This window comes from Melanostigma gelatinosum (assembly GCF_949748355.1).
Source record: "Melanostigma gelatinosum genome assembly, chromosome: 1".
Classification (NCBI taxonomy): Eukaryota; Metazoa; Chordata; class Actinopteri; order Perciformes; family Zoarcidae; genus Melanostigma; species Melanostigma gelatinosum.
In genome coordinates, this window is record NC_136634.1 from 27938670 (window position 1) to 27959515 (window position 20846).

The 20846-nt window shown below is 51.4% G+C and overlaps 1 pseudogene across 1 annotated transcript in view; it reads left to right on the forward strand.

Annotated features, from left to right (window-relative positions):
* Positions 1-16363, forward strand: part of LOC306775940 (C-Jun-amino-terminal kinase-interacting protein 1-like) — a 37202-nt pseudogene extending 20839 nt beyond the window's left edge. The window contains exons 9-12 of the transcript in view: positions 11171-11281; positions 11547-11617; positions 11729-11827; positions 16291-16363. The product of the transcript in view is annotated as a C-Jun-amino-terminal kinase-interacting protein 1-like (transcript). The remainder of the gene's footprint in view (positions 1-11170; positions 11282-11546; positions 11618-11728; positions 11828-16290) is intronic.
* Positions 16364-20846: the final 4483 nt, after the last annotated feature.

The window sequence follows — 20846 nt, forward strand, 5'->3', positions numbered from 1 at the left end:
GACTCAGTGCTGCTGCTGCTGGACTCAGTGCTGCTGCTGGACTCAGTGCTGCTGCTGCTGGACTCAGTGCTGCTGCTGGACTCAGTACTGCTGCTGGACTCAGTACTGCTGCTGCTGAACTCAGTGCTGCTGCTGGACTCAGTACTGCTGCTGCTGGACTCAGTACTGCTGCTGGACTCAGTGCTGCTGCTGCTGGACTCAGTGCTGCTGCTGGACTCAGTACTGCTGCTGGACTCAGTACTGCTGCTGGACTCAGTGCTGCTGCTGCTGGACTCAGTGCTGCTGCTGGACTCAGTACTGCTGCTGGACTCAGTACTGCTGCTGCTGGACTCAGTGCTGCTGCTGGACTCAGTACTGCTGCTGCTGGACTCAGTGCTGCTGCTGGACTCAGTGCTGCTGCTGCTGGACTCAGTGCTGCTGCTGGACTCAGTACTGGTGGTGCTGGACTCAGTGCTGCTGGTGCTGGACTCAGTGCTGCTGCTGGACTCAGTACTGCTGCTGGACTCAGTACTGGTGGTGCTGGACTCAGTGCTGCTGCTGGACTCAGTGCTGCTGCTGCTGAACTCAGTGCTGCTGCTGGACTCAGTGCTGCTGCTGGACTCAGTACTGCTGCTGGACTCAGTGCTGCTGCTGGACTCAGTGCTGCTGCTGGACTCAGTACTGCTGCTGGACTCAGTGCTGCTGCTGCTGGACTCAGTGCTGCTGCTGGACTCAGTGCTGCTGCTGGACTCAGTACTGCTGCTGGACTCAGTGCTGCTGCTGCTGGACTCAGTGCTGCTGCTGGACTCAGTGCTGCTGCTGCTGGACTCAGTGCTGCTGCTGGACTCAGTGCTGCTGCTGGACTCAGTACTGCTGCTGCTGGACTCAGTGCTGCTGCTGGACTCAGTGCTGCTGCTGCTGGACTCAGTGCTGCTGCTGGACTCAGTGCTGCTGCTGGACTCAGTACTGCTGCTGGACTCAGTGCTGCTGCTGCTGGACTCAGTGCTGCTGCTGGACTCAGTGCTGCTGCTGCTGGACTCAGTGCTGCTGCTGGACTCAGTGCTGCTGCTGGACTCAGTGCTGCTGCTGGACTCAGTGCTGCTGCTGCTGGACTCAGTGCTGCTGCTGGACTCAGTACTGCTGCTGGACTCAGTACTGCTGCTGCTGGACTCAGTGCTGCTGCTGGACTCAGTGCTGCTGCTGGACTCAGTGCTGCTGCTGCTGGACTCAGTGCTGCTGCTGGACTCAGTGCTGCTGCTGGACTCAGTGCTGCTGGTGCTGGACTCAGTACTGCTGCTGGACTCAGTGCTGCTGCTGGACTCAGTGCTGCTGCTGGACTCAGTACTGCTGCTGGACTCAGTACTGCTGCTGAACTCAGTGCTGCTGCTGGACTCAGTACTGCTGCTGGACTCAGTACTGCTGCTGGACTCAGTACTGCTGCTGCTGGACTCAGTGCTGCTGCTGGACTCAGTGCTGCTGCTGCTGGACTCAGTGCTGCTGCTGGACTCAGTACTGCTGCTGGACTCAGTACTGCTGCTGCTGGACTCAGTGCTGCTGCTGGACTCAGTGCTGCTGCTGGACTCAGTACTGCTGCTGGACTCAGTGCTGCTGCTGCTGGACTCAGTGCTGCTGCTGGACTCAGTGCTGCTGCTGGACTCAGTACTGCTGCTGGACTCAGTGCTGCTGCTGCTGGACTCAGTGCTGCTGCTGGACTCAGTACTGCTGCTGGACTCAGTACTGCTGCTGCTGGACTCAGTGCTGCTGCTGGACTCAGTGCTGCTGCTGGACTCAGTACTGCTGCTGGACTCAGTACTGCTGCTGCTGGACTCAGTACTGCTGCTGGACTCAGTACTGCTGCTGCTGGACTCAGTACTGCTGCTGGACTCAGTGCTGCTGCTGCTGGACTCAGTGCTGCTGCTGGACTCAGTGCTGCTGCTGCTGGACTCAGTGCTGCTGCTGGACTCAGTACTGCTGCTGGACTCAGTACTGCTGCTGCTGAACTCAGTGCTGCTGCTGGACTCAGTACTGCTGCTGCTGGACTCAGTACTGCTGCTGGACTCAGTGCTGCTGCTGCTGGACTCAGTGCTGCTGCTGGACTCAGTACTGCTGCTGGACTCAGTACTGCTGCTGGACTCAGTGCTGCTGCTGCTGGACTCAGTGCTGCTGCTGGACTCAGTACTGCTGCTGGACTCAGTACTGCTGCTGCTGGACTCAGTGCTGCTGCTGGACTCAGTACTGCTGCTGCTGGACTCAGTGCTGCTGCTGGACTCAGTGCTGCTGCTGCTGGACTCAGTGCTGCTGCTGGACTCAGTACTGGTGGTGCTGGACTCAGTGCTGCTGGTGCTGGACTCAGTGCTGCTGCTGGACTCAGTACTGCTGCTGGACTCAGTACTGGTGGTGCTGGACTCAGTGCTGCTGGACTCAGTGCTGCTGCTGCTGAACTCAGTGCTGCTGCTGGACTCAGTGCTGCTGCTGGACTCAGTACTGCTGCTGGACTCAGTGCTGCTGCTGGACTCAGTGCTGCTGCTGGACTCAGTACTGCTGCTGGACTCAGTGCTGCTGCTGCTGGACTCAGTGCTGCTGCTGGACTCAGTGCTGCTGCTGGACTCAGTACTGCTGCTGGACTCAGTGCTGCTGCTGCTGGACTCAGTGCTGCTGCTGGACTCAGTGCTGCTGCTGCTGGACTCAGTGCTGCTGCTGGACTCAGTACTGCTGCTGCTGGACTCAGTGCTGCTGCTGCTGGACTCAGTGCTGCTGCTGGACTCAGTGCTGCTGCTGCTGGACTCAGTGCTGCTGCTGGACTCAGTGCTGCTGCTGGACTCAGTGCTGCTGCTGCTGGACTCAGTGCTGCTGCTGGACTCAGTGCTGCTGCTGGACTCAGTACTGCTGCTGGACTCAGTGCTGCTGCTGCTGGACTCAGTGCTGCTGCTGCTGGACTCAGTGCTGCTGCTGGACTCAGTGCTGCTGCTGGACTCAGTGCTGCTGCTGGACTCAGTGCTGCTGCTGCTGGACTCAGTGCTGCTGCTGGACTCAGTGCTGCTGCTGGACTCAGTGCTGCTGGTGCTGGACTCAGTACTGCTGCTGGACTCAGTACCGCTGCTGGACTCAGTGCTGCTGCTGCTGGACTCAGTGCTGCTGCTGGACTCAGTGCTGCTGCTGGACTCAGTACTGCTGCTGGACTCAGTGCTGCTGCTGCTGGACTCAGTGCTGCTGCTGGACTCAGTACTGCTGCTGGACTCAGTACTGCTGCTGCTGGACTCAGTGCTGCTGCTGGACTCAGTGCTGCTGCTGGACTCAGTGCTGCTGCTGGTCTCAGTGCTGCTGCTGGACTCAGTACTGCTGCTGGACTCAGTGCTGCTGCTGGACTCAGTACTGCTGCTGCTGGACTCAGTGCTGCTGCTGGACTCAGTACTGCTGCTGGACTCAGTACTGCTGGTGCTGGACTCAGTACTGCTGCTGGACTCAGTACTGCTGCTGCTGGACTCAGTACTGCTGCTGGACTCAGTGCTGCTGCTGGACTCAGTACTGGTGGTGCTGGACTCAGTGCTGCTGGTGCTGGACTCAGTGCTGCTGCTGGACTCAGTACTGCTGCTGGACTCAGTACTGCTGCTGGACTCAGTACTGGTGGTGCTGGACTCAGTGCTGCTGCTGGACTCAGTGCTGCTGCTGCTGAACTCAGTGCTGCTGCTGGACTCAGTGCTGCTGCTGGACTCAGTACTGCTGCTGGACTCAGTGCTGCTGCTGCTGAACTCAGTGCTGCTGCTGGACTCAGTGCTGCTGCTGGACTCAGTGCTGCTGCTGGACTCAGTACTGCTGCTGGACTCAGTGCTGCTGCTGCTGGACTCAGTGCTGCTGCTGGACTCAGTGCTGCTGCTGCTGGACTCAGTGCTGCTGCTGGACTCAGTGCTGCTGCTGCTGAACTCAGTGCTGCTGCTGGACTCAGTGCTGCTGCTGGACTCAGTGCTGCTGGTGCTGGACTCAGTACTGCTGCTGGACTCAGTACTGCTGCTGGACTCAGTACTGGTGGTGCTGGACTCAGTGCTGCTGGTGCTGGACTCAGTGCTGCTGCTGGACTCAGTACTGCTGCTGGGCTCAGTGCTGCTGCTGGACTCAGTACTGGTGGTGCTGGACTCAGTGCTGCTGCTGGACTCAGTACTGCTGCTGGACTCAGTGCTGCTGCTGGACTCAGTACTGGTGGTGCTGGACTCAGTGCTGCTGGTGCTGGACTCAGTGCTGCTGCTGGACTCAGTACTGCTGCTGGGCTCAGTGCTGCTGGTGCTGGACTCAGTGCTGCTGCTGGACTCAGTACTGCTGCTGGGCTCAGTGCTGCTGGTGCTGGACTCAGTGCTGCTGGTGCTGGACTCAGTGCTGCTGCTGGACTCAGTGCTGCTGCTGGTCTCAGTGCTGCTGGTGCTGGACTCAGTGCTGCTGCTGGACTCAGTGCTGCTGCTGGACTCAGTACTGCTGCTGGACTCAGTGCTGCTGCTGGACTCAGTACTGCTGCTGGACTCAGTGCTGCTGCTGGACTCAGTACTGCTGCTGCTGGACTCAGTGCTGCTGCTGGACTCAGTGCTGCTGCTGGTCTCAGTGCTGCTGCTGGACTCAGTGCTGCTGCTGGTCTCAGTGCTGCTGCTGGACTCAGTGCTGCTGCTGGACTCAGTACTGCTGCTGCTGGACTCAGTGCTGCTGCTGGACTCAGTACTGCTGCTGGACTCAGTACTGCTGGTGCTGGACTCAGTACTGCTGCTGGACTCAGTGCTGCTGCTGGACTCAGTACTGGTGGTGCTGGACTCAGTGCTGCTGGTGCTGGACTCAGTGCTGCTGCTGGACTCAGTACTGGTGCTGGGCTCAGTGCTGCTGGTGCTGGACTCAGTGCTGCTGGTGCTGGACTCAGTGTTGCTGCTGGGCTCAGTGCTGCTGGTGCTGGACTCAGTGCTGCTGCTGGACTCAGTACTGCTGCTGGACTCAGTGCTGCTGCTGGACTCAGTGCTGCTGGTGCTGGACTCAGTGCTGCTGCTGGGCTCAGTGCTGCTGGTGCTGGACTCAGTGCTGCTGGTGCTGGACTCAGTGCTGCTGGTGCTGGACTCAGTACTGGTGGTGCTGGACTCAGTGCTGCTGCTGCTGGGCTCAGTGCTGCTGCTGCTGGACTCAGTGCTGCTGGTGCTGGACTCAGTGCTGCTGCTGGACTCAGTACTGCTGCTGGACTCAGTGCTGCTGCTGGACTCAGTGCTGCTGGTGCTGGACTCAGTGCTGCTGCTGGGCTCAGTGCTGCTGGTGCTGGACTCAGTGCTGCTGGTGCTGGACTCAGTGCTGCTGGTGCTGGACTCAGTACTGGTGGTGCTGGACTCAGTACTGCTGCTGGACTCAGTGCTGCTGCTGGACTCAGTACTGGTGCTGGGCTCAGTGCTGCTGGTGCTGGACTCAGTGCTGCTGGTGCTGGACTCAGTGCTGCTGGTGCTGGACTCAGTGTTGCTGCTGGGCTCAGTGCTGCTGGTGCTGGACTCAGTGCTGCTGCTGGACTCAGTACTGCTGCTGGACTCAGTGCTGCTGCTGGACTCAGTGCTGCTGGTGCTGGACTCAGTGCTGCTGCTGGGCTCAGTGCTGCTGGTGCTGGACTCAGTGCTGCTGCTGGACTCAGTACTGCTGCTGGACTCAGTGCTGCTGCTGGACTCAGTGCTGCTGCTGCTGGACTCAGTGCTGCTGCTGGACTCAGTACTGCTGCTGGACTCAGTGCTGCTGCTGGACTCAGTACTGCTGGTGCTGGACTCAGTACTGCTGCTGCTGGACTCAGTGCTGCTGCTGGACTCAGTGCTGCTGCTGCTGGACTCAGTGCTGCTGCTGGACTCAGTGCTGCTGCTGGACTCAGTACTGCTGCTGGACTCAGTGCTGCTGCTGGACTCAGTACTGCTGCTGGACTAAGTGCTGCTGCTGCTGGACTCAGTGCTGCTGCTGGACTCAGTGCTGCTGCTGCTGGACTCAGTGCTGCTGCTGGTCTCAGTACTGCTGCTGGACTCAGTGCTGCTGCTGGACTCAGTGCTGCTGCTGGACTCAGTGCTGCTGCTGCTGGACTCAGTGCTGCTGCTGGACTCAGTACTGCTGCTGGACTCAGTGCTGCTGCTGGACTCAGTGCTGCTGCTGGACTCAGTACTGCTGCTGGACTCAGTGCTGCTGCTGGACTCAGTACTGCTGCTGGACTCAGTGCTGCTGCTGGACTCAGTGCTGCTGCTGGACTCAGTGCTGCTGGTGCTGGACTCAGTGCTGCTGCTGGACTCAGTACTGCTGCTGGACTCAGTGCTGCTGGTGCTGGACTCAGTGCTGCTGCTGGACTCAGTACTGCTGCTGGACTCAGTGCTGCTGGTGCTGGACTCAGTGCTGCTGCTGGACTCAGTACTGCTGCTGGACTCAGTACTGCTGCTGCTGGACTCAGTGCTGCTGCTGGACTCAGTACTGCTGGTGCTGGACTCAGTGCTGCTGCTGGACTCAGTACTGCTGCTGGACTCAGTGCTGCTGCTGGACTCAGTACTGCTGCTGGACTCAGTACTGCTGCTGGACTCAGTGCTGCTGGTGCTGGACTCAGTGCTGCTGCTGGACTCAGTACTGCTGCTGGACTCAGTACTGCTGCTGCTGGACTCAGTGCTGCTGCTGGACTCAGTACTGCTGGTGCTGGACTCAGTGCTGCTGCTGGACTCAGTGCTGCTGCTGGACTCAGTACTGCTGCTGGACTCAGTGCTGCTGCTGGACTCAGTACTGCTGCTGGACTCAGTACTGCTGGTGCTGGACTCAGTGCTGCTGCTGGACTCAGTGCTGCTGCTGGACTCAGTACTGCTGCTGGACTCAGTGCTGCTGGTGCTGGACTCAGTGCTGCTGCTGGACTCAGTACTGCTGCTGGACTCAGTACTGCTGCTGCTGGACTCAGTACTGCTGGTGCTGGACTCAGTGCTGCTGCTGGACTCAGTGCTGCTGCTGCTGGACTCAGTGCTGCTGCTGGACTCAGTACTGCTGGTGCTGGACTCAGTGCTGCTGCTGGACTCAGTGCTGCTGCTGGACTCAGTGCTGCTGCTGGACTCAGTACTGCTGCTGGACTCAGTGCTGCTGCTGGACTCAGTGCTGCTGCTGGACTCAGTGCTGCTGGTGCTGGACTCAGTGCTGATGCTGGACTCAGTACTGCTGCTGGACTCAGTGCTGCTGGTGCTGGACTCAGTGCTGCTGCTGGACTCAGTACTGCTGCTGGACTCAGTGCTGCTGGTGCTGGACTCAGTGCTGCTGCTGGACTCAGTACTGCTGCTGGACTCAGTACTGCTGCTGCTGGACTCAGTGCTGCTGCTGGACTCAGTACTGCTGGTGCTGGACTCAGTGCTGCTGCTGGACTCAGTACTGCTGCTGGACTCAGTGCTGCTGCTGGACTCAGTACTGCTGCTGGACTCAGTACTGCTGCTGGACTCAGTGCTGCTGGTGCTGGACTCAGTGCTGCTGCTGGACTCAGTACTGCTGCTGGACTCAGTACTGCTGCTGCTGGACTCAGTGCTGCTGCTGGACTCAGTACTGCTGGTGCTGGACTCAGTGCTGCTGCTGGACTCAGTGCTGCTGCTGGACTCAGTACTGCTGCTGGACTCAGTGCTGCTGCTGGACTCAGTACTGCTGCTGGACTCAGTACTGCTGGTGCTGGACTCAGTGCTGCTGCTGGACTCAGTGCTGCTGCTGGACTCAGTACTGCTGCTGGACTCAGTGCTGCTGGTGCTGGACTCAGTGCTGCTGCTGGACTCAGTACTGCTGCTGGACTCAGTACTGCTGCTGCTGGACTCAGTGCTGCTGCTGGACTCAGTACTGCTGGTGCTGGACTCAGTGCTGCTGCTGGACTCAGTGCTGCTGCTGCTGGACTCAGTGCTGCTGCTGGACTCAGTACTGCTGGTGCTGGACTCAGTGCTGCTGCTGGACTCAGTGCTGCTGCTGGACTCAGTACTGCTGCTGGACTCAGTGCTGCTGCTGGACTCAGTACTGCTGCTGGACTCAGTACTGCTGGTGCTGGACTCAGTGCTGCTGCTGGACTCAGTGCTGCTGCTGGACTCAGTACTGCTGCTGGACTCAGTACTGCTGGTGCTGGACTCAGTGCTGCTGCTGGACTCAGTGCTGCTGGTGCTGGACTCAGTGCTGCTGCTGGACTCAGTACTGCTGCTGGACTCAGTACTGCTGCTGCTGGACTCAGTGCTGCTGCTGGACTCAGTACTGCTGGTGCTGGACTCAGTGCTGCTGCTGGACTCAGTGCTGCTGCTGGACTCAGTACTGCTGCTGGACTCAGTGCTGCTGCTGGACTCAGTACTGCTGCTGGACTCAGTACTGCTGGTGCTGGACTCAGTGCTGCTGCTGGACTCAGTGCTGCTGCTGGACTCAGTGCTGCTGCTGGACTCAGTACTGCTGGTGCTGGACTCAGTGCTGCTGCTGGACTCAGTACTGCTGCTGGACTCAGTACTGCTGGTGCTGGACTCAGTGCTGCTGCTGGACTCAGTGCTGCTGCTGGACTCAGTGCTGCTGCTGGACTCAGTGCTGCTGGTGCTGGACTCAGTGCTGCTGCTGGACTCAGTGCTGCTGCTGGACTCAGTACTGCTGCTGGACTCAGTGCTGCTGCTGGACTCAGTGCTGCTGGTGCTGGACTCAGTACTGCTGCTGGACTCAGTACTGCTGCTGCTGGACTCAGTACTGCTGCTGGACTCAGTACTGCTGCTGCTGGACTCAGTGCTGCTGCTGGACTCAGTACTGCTGCTGGACTCAGTACTGCTGGTGCTGGACTCAGTGCTGCTGCTGGACTCAGTACTGCTGCTGCTGGACTCAGTGCTGCTGCTGGACTCAGTACTGCTGCTGGACTCAGTACTGCTGCTGGGCTCAGTGCTGCTGGTGCTGGACTCAGTGCTGCTGGTGCTGGACTCAGTACTGCTGCTGGACTCAGTGCTGCTGCTGGACTCAGTACTGCTGCTGCTGGACTCAGTGCTGCTGCTGGACTCAGTACTGCTGCTGGACTCAGTACTGCTGCTGCTGGACTCAGTACTGCTGCTGGACTCAGTACTGCTGGTGCTGGACTCAGTGCTGCTGCTGGACTCAGTGCTGCTGCTGGACTCAGTACTGCTGCTGGACTCAGTACTGCTGGTGCTGGACTCAGTGCTGCTGCTGGACTCAGTGCTGCTGCTGGACTCAGTACTGCTGCTGGACTCAGTGCTGCTGCTGGACTCAGTGCTGCTGCTGGACTCAGTACTGCTGCTGGACTCAGTGCTGCTGCTGGACTCAGTACTGCTGCTGGACTCAGTGGTGCTGCTGGACTCAGTGCTGCTGCTGGACTCAGTACTGCTGCTGGACTCAGTACTGCTGGTGCTGGACTCAGTGCTGCTGCTGGACTCAGTGCTGCTGCTGGACTCAGTACTGCTGCTGGACTCAGTGCTGCTGCTGGACTCAGTACTGCTGCTGGACTCAGTGCTGCTGCTGGACTCAGTACTGCTGCTGGACTCAGTACTGCTGCTGGACTCAGTGCTGCTGGTGCTGGACTCAGTGCTGCTGCTGGACTCAGTACTGCTGCTGGACTCAGTACTGCTGCTGCTGGACTCAGTGCTGGTGCTGGACTCAGTGCTGCTGCTGGACTCAGTGCTGCTGCTGGACTCAGTACTGCTGCTGGACTCAGTACTGCTGGTGCTGGACTCAGTGCTGCTGCTGGACTCAGTGCTGCTGCTGGACTCAGTACTGCTGCTGGACTCAGTGCTGCTGGTGCTGGACTCAGTGCTGCTGCTGGACTCAGTGCTGCTGCTGGACTCAGTGCTGCTGCTGGACTCAGTACTGCTGCTGGACTCAGTGCTGCTGCTGGACTCAGTGCTGCTGGTGCTGGACTCAGTGCTGCTGCTGGACTCAGTGCTGCTGCTGGACTCAGTACTGCTGCTGGACTCAATGCTGCTGCTGGACTCAGTACTGCTGCTGGACTCAGTACTGCTGGTGCTGGACTCAGTACTGCTGCTGGACTCAGTACTGCTGCTGCTGGACTCAGTGCTGCTGCTGGACTCAGTGCTGCTGCTGGACTCAGTACTGCTGCTGCTGGACTCAGTGCTGCTGCTGGACTCAGTACTGCTGCTGGACTCAGTACTGCTGCTGCTGGACTCAGTACTGCTGCTGGGCTCAGTGCTGCTGGTGCTGGACTCAGTGCTGCTGGTGCTGGACTCAGTGCTGCTGCTGGGCTCAGTGCTGCTGCTGGACTCAGTACTGCTGGTGGGCTCAGTACTGCTGGTGCTGGACTCAGTGCTGGTGCTGGACTCAGTGCTGCTGGTGCTGGACTCAGTACTGCTGCTGGACTCAGTACTGCTGGTGGGCTCAGTGCTGCTGGTGCTGGACTCAGTACTGCTGGTGGGCTCAGTGCTGCTGGTGCTGGACTCAGTATTGCTGCTGGACTCAGTACTGCTGGTGGGCTCAGTGCTGCTGCTGGACTCAGTACTGCTGCTGGACTCAGTACTGCTGCTGGACTCAGTGCTGCTGCTGGACTCAGTACTGGTGGTGCTGGACTCAGTGCTGCTGGTGGACTCAGTACTGCTGCTGGACTCAGTGCTGCTGGTGCTGGACTCAGTGTTGCTGCTGGGCTCAGTGCTGCTGCTGGACTCAGTACTGCTGCTGGACTCAGTGCTGCTGCTGCTGGACTCAGTGCTGCTGCTGGACTCAGTACTGCTGCTGGACTCAGTGCTGCTGCTGGACTCAGTACTGCTGGTGCTGGACTCAGTACTGCTGCTGGACTCAGTGCTGCTGGTGCTGGACTCAGTATTGCTGCTGGACTCAGTACTGCTGGTGGGCTCAGTGCTGCTGCTGGTGGGCTCAGGGGAGTTTATGTGGGTCAGGGTTAGTCACGCCGTGATTGTTCAGCTGTGCGGAGGTCACAAATATATTTCTGACGCTTCCTGTGAACCCTTTGAATGTCTTTCTGGAGAAAGTGTCTGAGAATGTTGACCTCCCTGCGTATTTCAGTCTTATCTCTCCCTATGAGCCAGCATCTCAATCTGCCTTTGAGTGCGGCCGCCACAACCACAAACACAAACATCATGGTCACATGATAATGACCCAAAGACTGGCCCAACACTACTGATCCATCTAGAATACACCAGACCGTGCTGCTGAGAGTCAACGCTCCTCGGGTATCTTTATTGACGGATTGATTGATTATTTGTGTTTACAGGTGGCGTGTAACAGGCGGTCAGCAGGTCAGCGTCCCTCGGCCTGTGTGCTGGAGGTCAGTGTGAAGGGTGTGAAGATCAGTGTCCATGACCAGTGTCACTCTGCACACAGGGTACGTGCACTACCTACCTACCTTCTTCAGCTTAATACCTTTTTATATCCAGTCACCTGCTGCAGGTAGTTATGATGTTGGCAATAAGTTACTTTGCTGTAGTTAGCTGTAGCACTCTATTGTGGCAATCAGCAGTAACTACAACTGCTACAAAAAAGGTAATATTGATTTCTACTCTGACAATTTGGATAAATATCTCAGATAGAACGCTTGGAACTGAAAACATTGAAAGGTTGACATCTCAGTGTGTGTGTCCGGCTCTCAGGGGGACCAGTGCTTCCACTTCTTCCAGTTGAAAAACATCTCATTCTGTGGCTGTCATCCAAAACACAGCAAGTGAGTCGGACCACTCGATCGTATCGATTCCTACACTTGCATGAGCAGATTTGCCTCAACAAATATGTGGAAGTCAACCTGTGAACAGTAATGCTGATCATTCCACTGCAGGTATTTTGGCATCATCACCAAACACCCTGACCAACAGCGCTTTGCCTGTCACGTGATGATGTCAGAGACAACATCACACCCTCTGGCCGAGTCTGTAGGGTAAGACCTGTTGTGTACTCTATTCGCTTTTATCCTGTTGGATACATAGTTTCTGACTTTGACTGTTGGATATACATATCTGCTCAGGGCCAGCATTGGAAAGTACTCCGAAAGGTACATAAAGTACTGGTCCTTCATTTGAGTACCTCTAGTTTATGCTACTTTATACTTCTACTTCATTACACAGGGAAATGTTGTACTGGCTCCATCATACTTGACTCCGCTAGGTTATATTTATTGAAAAGCAACAGTTACTAGTTACTTCGCTTATTAAGATATTATAACAATGAGCAGATAATATAATGGTTTAACAACGTACAACTCTGCATAATAAGTACTACTTTGCTACTAAAAAGTAAAATGCAGGTATATAAAGGGATATTGTTACATTGGGCTTTTGCTTCTTTTACTTAAAGTTATTGTGAGGAACTTTTTACTGGTGTAACCGGTTGTATATGGACCCAAATGCAACACAAGATTCCAGGGATCTTTGGCCTTTTATTACAAACTTCCAGAAACAGCAGGCAGACTCTAAACAGGGTCAGGATCAGAAGGCTGGTGGGTTTACCGGGAGTCAGGCAAGGCGGGTAGAACAGGGGCAGGCAGGGTCAGTAACAGGAGATCAGTCCTGAGAGTGTGCTGCAGAGTCTGGCATCGGAAACCGAAGAACAATCTGGCAAATGTGTGTCTGGGAGGCAGGAGTCTATAGAGCGGCTTGAAGGTGAAGGGAGTTGGACTGATGAGGAGGGTGAGGAGGGAGAGGAGGGTGGAGCTGAACTGTGACAACCGGTTATGCAACAGTTGGTTCCTACTGGTAGCAAACAACAATGCCACCACGCTGCTGGAGACTCTTTGGAACGACTTGTTTTTCTGAACAAAATTACGTTAAAAACAGAGGTTAGGTTGAGGCAACAAAACCAAAACCATGACTCCACAACCATAACTCCACAACCATAACTCCACAACCATAACTCCACAACCATAACTCCACAACCATAACTCCACAACCATAACTCCACAACCATAACTCCACAACCATAACTCCACAACCATAACTCCACAACCATAACTCCACAACGCGGCGTCGAACACCGGACTCCAAGATGACAGTCCTGTGTTCGCGACTATTTCACCTGCCATGATACTGGGCTGACTGACGGTCCGACACCAGGCTGCTGGAGAACCAGGCCCGAGCACGCTGCTGGAGAACCAGGCCCGAGCAGGCTGCTGGAGAACCAGGCCCGAGCAGGCTGCTGGAGAACCAGGCCCGAGCAGGCTGCTGGAGAACCAGGCCCGAGCACGCTGCTGGAGAACCAGGCCCGAGCACGCTGCTGGAGAACCAGGCCCGAGCACGCTGCTGGAGAACCAGGCCCGAGCACGCTGCTGGAGAACCAGGCCCGAGCACGCTGCTGGAGAACCAGGCCCGAGCACGCTGCTGGAGAACCAGGCCCGAGCACGCTGTGTTGAAGCGTAAATGAGGATGGAGACAGGACGAATCGGAGTTTGCAATCCAGCGGGAATTGTTTAATGCACATTCGAACATGCGACATGGCATATGGAAACAGATTCAACATCTAACTGTCCGAGGAACACTTTTATAGACCAAATACACGCCTTCTTTCAGCTGTGGTTCATCAGTCAAACCTGTCTGTTCAATCCAGACAGGACACATCTGGACTTCTAATCTGGGTGGGTTCTATTTCGTTCTCGCAGAAAACAACTCTATGTAAGGGGTTGTTTTGGTCCTTTTGAGAGATTAATCACACTTTGTCTGTCAGAGGGAAGCATTTCCTGATAACTAACAGAGACAGAACCATTTCGCGATATCTCCTTCGAATTCACAATAACACGTTACGTAACTTGTTTTTAGTTCAAGTCCAGTTCAGTTCAGTTATAATGCTGATTTTCTTCAACAGCTGCTGGAGAACCAGGCCCGAGCAGGCTGCTGGAGAACCAGGCCCGAGCACGCTGCTGGAGAACCAGGCCCGAGCAGGCTGCTGCAGTTAGATAAGAGGTTTTCTGAAGGGAATCTGGTGCTCGGGAACACCACCACTTCCTCCCACAGGGACCGACCAAATCGTGACTCAATGAAAGTTCCTTGTTGTAACTTTAAGTGAAGGATCTAAATACTTTTAATGACAAAAATAGTTACATTCATTATCGATACAATCATATCTATAATGACATTATACATTATAATCATATTGTTAGATCCGGGGGTTTTCCTTGGCCCGATACGGGGCTACTTATTGACTCAGCTCTCGATTAAAAGATTGGCAAGCTGGTGTTTTTTCGAGGAACTCGCCTGGCTCTGCTTACTACCGTTACTCCTGACGTCTCCCCTGCTTCCTCTGGTAACCACGCACTCGGCTGAGGGTCCACCCTACCCCGGGCGCACCTACCTGTCACGTCAGTTATGGTAGCTTCCCCTTTTGGATCCGTGCTCTTGGTAAATTGCCAGGTTTGGTTTTAACGGCTTGTATTACTTATAAAGCCGTAAGGGTTTGCTAAGTGGATTGGTCATTAGGATAACCATTCAGAACTCAGTTGTTAGACATACATAGATTTAACTTTTTACTATCATGAGGAACATTTACTACGTAAGCAAATTAATGCAATTGAGAATTTTACTTGAAATGCAGGTTAGATATTTATTGCAAAATATATTTAGCAAGGGCAAAGCTTCAGCTCACATAAAATAATAATACTACACATGATTTCTTACTTTCAATTCTTTGGTTATACTCATGGTTAGAGGTTGGAGCTGGCTTTGGGTGCGGTGAAAAGTTATTTTTTGGAGTTGTCAGGGGTGAAGGTCTGGCCAGACCCTCCTCACTCCTGCCTGCTCGGCAAACGACGTCTGTTCAGCGATCTTTGATCTTGTTAAAGTTGAGCAGGGAGGATAGGTGGTTCTTCGTCTTTCAATCTCTGCTCATAGAAGGGCCGTCTTCTGCTTTCGTCTTTTCTCGTCTTTCTTCCTTCTCACTTGGATTTGTCATTCTTGATTGGATCGTCCTTCTCACTTTGGATTCTTCCTTCTCAGTGGGATTGTCCTTCTCGGTTGGTTTTCGGTCTTGCTTCTGTCGTCTTTCTTCTTTCTTCTTTTCTCATCTTTCTTCCTTCTCACTTGGATTGATTCTTCCTTCTCACTTGGATTGATTCTTCCTTCTCACTTGGATTGATTCTTCCTTCTCACTTGGATTGATTCTTCCTTCTCACTTGGATTGATTCTTCCTTCTCACTTGGATTCTTCCTTTTTGGTTGGATCGTCCTTCTCGGTTGGTTTTCGGTCTTGCTTCTGTCGTCTTTGTTCTTCCTTCTTTTCTTCTTTCTTTTCTTCATTCTTGAGCAGAGACGAAGTCCACCGCTGCGTCTGTAGAGCGAAGTCCAGGGTCCTCTCAGGTGGAGCACTCGAATGGCTCTTACGACGTTATCCTCGCGTCTGTCAGTGTGTCACTTATTTTATAACACCTTTGGGTTATCTTGACCCCCCTCCTTTCTTACTCGGCACCTGATCCATTCCTCATCATAATGTGTGTGCGCTTGTCCTGTGGACGTGTGGAAATCACCTTGCCTTCCGTTAGGCCTGATTTTGCAATCCCAACGTCTCTGCATTTCTACACACCCACATTTCTAACTCAGGCTGGTTATCTTAATCACAGTTACAATTGTTATAATCAGTTACAATTGTTATAATCAGTTACAGTTGTTAATCGCTTTATTCAGCACACGCTTGCTTTTAAAATACTTATTCGATTTCCTCTCCTTCTCTCTCTGCAGCAGTTATTTCCACATCCAGGCCTGCTCTCAGCTCACTTCCTCTATTCTCACACACACTCATTTCTAACTCAGATTGGTTATCATCATCACGGTTACAGTTGTTATCATCTGTTACAGTTGTTAATCGCTTTATTTAGCACACGCTTGCTTATAAAATAATCATTGATTTCATCCTTCCTCATTATTATGCTTTTTTTCCTTATTCTTTCTTTTCTTCTCTTCGGCCGATATTTCCACATCCCTTCAGGATTTCACATTCCCCTCACTCTGCTTACTTCCTGAATTTAAACACTCACACAAACTGCACTCTTTCTCAGATACACATATTATTATTATTATCAGGTTGACATTTGTTAAAATCACTTTACATTTGTTATGTAATACATGCTTGCTTTAAAATAATTATTCTATTTCATCTTTTCTCTCTTAATTTTACGCTTTGTGTCCCTTTAACCTAATTTACAGGCCTACCATGTATTCCTCATTTAAGGCTGATCCTGGGAACTCAACTCTTTTTGACAATATCTATAATGATATTATACATTATAATGATATCTATAATGTCAGTCAGGCCAGTAGTTCTATCTTCCTCTGTACCCAGAGAGTGTTGGATGATACAACACAACAGATGTGTGCTCATCTCTTCTGTCTTTCCTTGTGTTCTCTCCTTTGGTGTCCCACAGGAGGGCGTTCCAGCAGTATTTCAAGGAGAACGTTGGCTACTCCTGTCCCACTGAAGACATCTTCATTGAGTAACACCTCTCCCCATCCACATCATGTATTGAATACTCACTATGTGCATGTAAGCTTGGTCTTACACAGCAGACTGGACCACTCGTATGTCTTTGTCAGAGTACTGCATTCCTCTTCTTCCCTGCATCCAGTGACACAGCGAGCTTGTCCTTACTTTAGCCGTGTCACAATATAAATACCTCTGTGGATGGATTGGATCACATGAGATGTTCCATCCACTGAGAACCGATGTGACATAAACCCTACCTAAATACAAATACAGATATGTGATATTGATATATTTTATGGGTCACGTGACTACATGTAGATATTGGATGTAAAACCATATCGACAGCCTTCAGGACTATGGAGTTCATTTAATGACAGAATCGTTATGTTGTACATTTCTTAACTTGGTGAAATGTCTGATAATGAATAGTGACATTTTTGGTAATTGATTAACCATTTAATTCATGTATCAAAAAACAAGCGTTAGCAGCTCAGTGAGGTTGTGTTTAGGCACAGCAGTGCTTCAAGCTACTGTAAATGCTCATTTCAGAATGCTAACATATGCACAATGGCATGTTCATCATGTCAGCCGCTAACATCTGTTAAACACAAAGTTCAGCTGAGGCTGATGGTAATGTCATCAGTTTCAGGTTGTTTGGCCATAAACCAAACTAGATGAAAGGCCAGGAGATCACCACAGCGAATAATCGACTGACGGACGCTGACATGTGTAAAAGCTCACGATAGCGTGGCTGATGAAAACGCTATCTTTTGTTGTTTCCAGCTTCTAAAATATCATGTAATGGATATTGAATATGTTTGTGTTTTTGCACTGTTGGTCAGACATGATAAACGATGTGAAGACATCACCTTGAGCTCTTATAATGAACCTTTGCCATCATTTCTGACATTTCATGAACTGATTAGTCAATAAAATGAAAAAACACGAATCAATTCAAAAAAGGTTCCTCACAACAAAATCTAAATCTTTAATCTTGGTACGATGAATGCACTCGAGTGGAAAGGGTCTATATCTGTAGCTAGAGTTCTAGTTTGTGTACATATGAACATCATAGCCCATTCTTAGCTGTACGGTCACATGTGGTTCAACATTAATCACTCAAACCTTTTTAATTCCAGTCTCTAAACTTGGGAATATTGATGTAAAAGTAGGACCATAATGTTACCAATAATGTTGACTGAAAGGAAAACTTAGAAGTCTTACTTTGCAATGAAGTTATGTATTAATAATTTAGGTAGAATGAAAAGTAGCAAAACCTAGCAAGTTATGTAAGACTTGCATGTAATGTATCTGTTGATAATGAAGTGGGAGTGCAATGAAGAGCATCTCCCTTAGTCAACATTCATCCTCTTGACCAAAATTAATTTCTAATGCTGAGAATGCATAGATCAGCAATGTTAGTGATCATGAGTGTTGTGTTCACTTGGGTAAACAAACTAGAATTCCAGTCACAGTTATTGCAGCTTTAACGCAGTGTCCAATGACGTGAGCCCATCTTCAGGTGTCTGAGTTTACAGGTGGAATCAAACCCCAGTTCAATGGCGTGGAAGGCAGCAGTGTTACCACAAACACACACGTGAGGATCAGAGACACAACACAAGACTGCATGTTCATGAAAAGACGGTAAATCTTCTGCGTGAAATTAGCTTCATACAACAATTTGAAGGAACATACAAAAACGAATGGAGCTGCTTGCTTCTCTGCACCAATGAGGACAAACTAATGTTTTCAGAACTATATAAGACTTATTCTGTATCTTATAACCCCGACTAGACAATCTACTGCTGGAGACCTTTGGAGATGTTAAGGTGCCTCATTTCTCTTTTTGCTGCTTGATGTTTCTTTTTTACCAAATGTGGTTTCGACTACAAACACCTGCAGCATTTCTCTGCTTGAGCAATCGAATGTCCTCTCTTTGGAATAACAAGGCCCAAATGACGCTGTGCAATTTACTACATGTGCAAAAGAAGTGGCTGGTGAGGAAGTGGATCACTGTGCACTCCTGTCCATGTCTGTCCGTGTTACTTTCAGCTCAGACTTCTTTTGCATTGTCTGCTCAAATCTAGGACCAAGTTGTGGTCAAGTCAGCTTGGAAACACTTATTTGTCATCAGACATAGAATTAGTTTCCTGTTTTATTTTGAATGGGATGTATTTAAAAGGAAATACTTGTTATCTAAGCAAGGGGAGTTGATGTCCATGCAGCTCCTCCTTGTTTCTCAGACTAGCTCCAGGCTCAAAGCTGCACCAGTCACATGTTGGATCAAATGACGATGTGCAATGTAAAAGGAGACACACACAGTGATGAACCAGAGACTTTTTATCCAACAACGCAGTGACGCTCAGCTCTATGAATCATTTCTTCTTCTTCTTCTTCTTATGAAGAGCCTCTTTCAGCTCCACCCCGACCAACCTGTCATCTGAGAGCAGCAGGAAGCTGTTTGAGCTGAAGGCTCTGATGGACCCACTGTGCACTGACAGTTGGCAGCTAGCCGGTGAACACAGTGGAGCACACAGCAGCTAAAGAGACAGAGCGTTTCTCATGGGCTGATGGAGCCCAAAATAGAGCCAAACGAAAGTGAATATTGGATTTCTTTTTCTCAGGCCATCTGAGCATTGACTCAAAATAACGATAATATTACTCAGTGTCTGCCAGATATGTAAAGAGACAAAGATTTGCTAACAAGCTAGACATTACAGCTTTTATACGGCAAAGTTGTGTTTTCAGCTTGTCCTGCTGCCTCAAGTAGCCTGAAAATCAATTAATGCAGCTTTAAGATCCAGGTTGTGACAATTTGGACTGGAATGTCCAGCCAGTCGGAATGCATCTGTACAAGCAGTTGAACAAGTTGGTAAACAGATTAGAGAATGTAAAGTCAATGGAAATGAAGGCTGAAATGTTTCGTCTTCAGAGGATAGTGCTGTGTGCTCTGGTGTAGTGGTGACTGCTGAGCTGCTGACTGCTGATGTCTCTGATCATACGATTTAGATCCATACAGTCAATCTCATCCAGATGAGTAGTCGTGTTAAATGATGTTACTGGGACTCGAGAGAGATATTCGGCCAAGGTGCATCTGAACACGGGGCTGGTGTCGTTCCTCAGTCAGTCATTGTGGTTCAATGCTCTTTGATTGACTTCATATTTACTGTAGAACTGATTACCTTTTCTACAGGAGGCCATTAATCTAAGATGATGTAATGAAACATTTTGCTGAGAGTTTGCACAAATGTATTGTTATAGTTTGCGTTAGTACTTGCAGTATTAATAGTAGCTAAGTATTTCTCCCATGGTCTTGTTACTTTTGTAGTCTAGGAAGAATACAAACAATGCAGGCGAAACTAACATCTTGACATCTATATTTGGTCTGCAAAACCTGTATCAAATGAAGCCTTCATACAGGACAAACATTGATTTCACATATGCCATTACCTGCCATTGCCTTAAAGAAATGGTTTGGGTGTTTGAAGCCGGGTTGTATGAGGTCCTCATCCAAAGTCAGTGTATTACCGACTGTAGTTGGCGGTCAACACATCCCCAGTTTGGAGAAACAGGCAGGAACACCGACACAAGAGCAAAGCAATAAGTTGCTGTCGACATCTAAAAGAAAGACCCACCTACACAAATCAATATCAATTGAAGTGTTCGCCATATTTGGAGGGTTTTCACTGCTTCATCTTGCCGGCAGACAGCCTGAAAGTGAAACTTACCTACGCTCTCTTAAAAGGTGGATTGGCTAAAAAGCTTCTGGTGCTGCACTCGTCCACTGCAACACTTTACTTTGCTCCAGAGCTGGTGGTCCTCCCTGCTTCTCCTGTCTTCTGTCGGTAACACGCTGACTGTGAATAAGTACATACAACCCCACCTCAAAACACCCAAACTATCATTCATTTCAGAACGGGATCAAATAATTCAATAATGCATCAGAAATTTGCCCAAATCTAAGCGGACAAGAACTTTACAAAGATGGATGACAGATGTCACACTTCCAAGTCTCAGTTGTTTGAGTTTCATACTGAAGTGAATGAAAATGAATGGCGAGCTGGAAGAAAGACAAACTGTTTCAGTCTCATTGAGTGTACTTTCCACCACGTTCATTTCCATGCAGCCATTCAAGGTGCACCACAGGAAGTTGTTGTGATCCACCAGAAAGTGTCTTCTTTGTATTCCACTCTTCTGATTCTAACACCATGGGGATCTGCTGTACATGACTCATCAATATCGATATATCCTGTATAGAAACTCTATGTATGTATGTTTGTATCGGAGTTATCATTGTATGCTGTTGGTTTAAACCTGGGTGTAGCACCGCATGATATCGATGTTGTAAAATGAAGACACAGAAGATGCACAGACTGGTGATAATGATGCTAGTTTTTCTTGTCAATAAATTACATTTACAACTGCACTTAGAATACATGTTCTTCAGTGGGAGCCAGAGGACCTTCTCCTTCGAGAATACAAGTCTGTAAGTTCACC